This window comes from Dipodomys ordii, unplaced genomic scaffold, assembly GCF_000151885.1.
Source record: "Dipodomys ordii isolate 6190 unplaced genomic scaffold, Dord_2.0 Scaffold98, whole genome shotgun sequence".
Classification (NCBI taxonomy): domain Eukaryota; kingdom Metazoa; phylum Chordata; class Mammalia; order Rodentia; family Heteromyidae; genus Dipodomys; species Dipodomys ordii.
The window spans coordinates 8,838,675-8,841,366 of record NW_012267314.1 but is presented as its reverse complement, the minus strand read 5'-3'; positions in this window follow the sequence as shown (position 1 = coordinate 8,841,366).

Here is a 2,692-nt window from a genome sequence, read left to right as displayed (position 1 = left end):
CGTCCCCCGCCATCCCCGCACGTGCGCACCTGCAGCCCCGGGCCGAGGCACCTGCGCCCCGCGCGCCCCGCCTCGCGCCCCCCAACGCGGGTCCTCACCTGCTCTTAGGGGTGGGGTGGGGGGACAAGTAGAGGGAGGTCTGGCCACCGAGTCCCTCCACACACACACACGTCGAGGTCCTGGGGTCTTTTCCGAAGCGACAAGCAGGTCAGGGGCGGCCGGGCTTCAACTCAGCAGCCCGGAAAAGGAGAAGGAGGAGAGGAAGGGGCGGGCAGGGTGAGGGCGAGCCCTCTCCCACCCCAGCCGCCCTGGGACGCAGGCGCTATTATTACCCTCCTCCACCCCCCACTTTTGTGACTTTGCCTGTCCCAAGAGACTTTTTTGCTTTGCCAATCCTGGGGCTTGAACTCAGGGCCTGGGCACTGTTTCTGAGCTGCTTTTTGCTAAAGGCTAGCGCTCTACCACTTGAGCCATAGCGCCAATTTCTGGCTTTTTCTGTGTATGTGGTACTGAGGAATCGAATCCAGGGCTTCATGCATGCTAAGCAAGCACTCTACCACTGAGCCACTTTCCCAGTCCTCGCCCCAAGAGATTTTTGTAGTCACCTTCAGCGGTTAAGTGAGTGCGCTCTAGGCTTGGGCCACCTAGATGCGGAGCGTGCTCCTCTTCACTTACTTCCATGTGTGAGATCTTAAGCTAGCTTGGCCCTGAGCTGCAAAGGGAGGAAAGAATATGCATCCAAGGGCGCATGCATGTGCTGTGGGCCTGTGGGTCTTCAAGGAAAATAGGGCCTCGCCCCAGAGAGGAAGCACAAAGCTCCAAGTTCATTAGCTTCGCGTACCAGGCTTTCTTTTCCTTGTTAAATTGTAGGAATAAAATCAAGCGAACCTGGAGAGGCCTGGTACGTGCCTGAACTCTCCAAACAGGTGTTCCTGTTTACGGGGCTCATTTTCCTGCAATCCTGCATCAGGACCTGGGAGAAGAGGAAATCAAGGAATGCGTTATTTGGCAGATGTTACAAATACACGATGTGCTCGATTCGTACACAGATGTTGCACACACAATCTGCTGAGGCTCTGGAACTCACATGCTCTCATGCAATCCGATTCTGTCGCCTGACAGGTGTCTGGGTTTTTCCCACCATTCCATCGCACCAATACTAATATGTAAATATGTTACTATAACTTGTGGTGGGGGCAAGAAAAGGAAAGAAGAAACTTCCCGAGGGGAGAACAAAGTGCCTCAGATACTGATTTCTGAACTTTCACTGCAAAAAGTTCCTCAGCTCGAATAACAGCACACAGACTGTCCTGCCCAGGATCCGCTGCGACAGAATGCACCCCGGCTTCTGCTCGTCCAACACCCAGCACTTTTATCTGTAAGTTATTCATCCTACTACACTGTGCACTAATGGGTTCACAATTCATCCCCTAAACTCTGTGCAAGACACTTCATGTGCTTTTCCTTCGTTGAATTTCCACATCCTTGCTGTACTTACAATCACCCTTCATTAACTTAACAAAAGCCCCAAATATCTTAATTTTTGCCTGAATTCACCCAACATGGTCAAGATTTGAACCCAGTTTTTCCAGGTCCTAAATCTGGGCTCTTGTGTTCTTCTCTCTGGAGAGAAAAAATGAACAAACAAATATAAAGCATTAAAAATACAGGAAATCATTTGTCTTGTGAAGCCACAGAAAAAGGTACACCTGAATCCTATACTGTCTGGCCTAGGTAGGCAGATAGGACGTTTATTCATAAAGTATTAGCGAGGTGGCACATAGCAGTGGCTCAGTCACCTTACAGTAGAAGTGATTCCCGAAATACAACAATAAGAGAAAAGAAAAGGTCTCCTCCCACTCCTCCCATTGTTTTTCCTCTTTGGGATAAATGTTTGGCTACTAAAATAACCAAATCGATCAAACTTTTTAAATTGGCCCTACCTAGGGCTCAAACTCAAGGCCTGCGTACTGTCCCTGAACTTTTATGCTCAAGGCTAGCCTCTTCCACTTAAGCCACAGATCCACTTCCAGATTTTTTGGTAGTTGCTCATGGACTTTCCTGCCCAGGTTGGCAGGAGGCAGATCTCAGCCTCTTGAGTAGCTAGGATTGCAGATATGAGCCGTCTGCACCCAGCCCAAATAAAACTTTTGAGAGCCAAAGGAGTGTGGAAGAAAGAATAGCAATGACTAGACCTTGGGCAATGGAGAAGAGCAAGGAGCCATCTTCTCCTTTGCCTGCTTCTATGAGAGGATAGTTTTTGTTTCTCTGAGAAACACAAAAAACTCCCAAAGTGAATTCATGTTTTGAACTGTTAAACAGAAAGCACAGTTTCACTGATTTTTTATGTACTGGCTTAATAACAACAGCATTAAGGTAGAAGATACAACCCGCATTTGTTCCCCGCAACCAAGCCCCCAACTTTAACCCCACTCTGAGGCTTTGAGTGGGGTGAGAGACATTTTGTGTTTGCATGAGGAACGCAAATTCAATGCCTCTCCCTCGGTCAAGGCAGCATTTATGCCGGAAGTGAACATTCAAAAAAATTCAATGAAGGAAGTGAGAGAGATGGAGGCAGACAGAACTTTCAAGGAAAAAGTGAACTTTTAGAAGTTGAAGGGGGTGGGGAAAGTGGAACAGTTGCTCTGATCAAAGGAATAACAGTTTCAGCATTAGTCCAAGCAAGCCCATT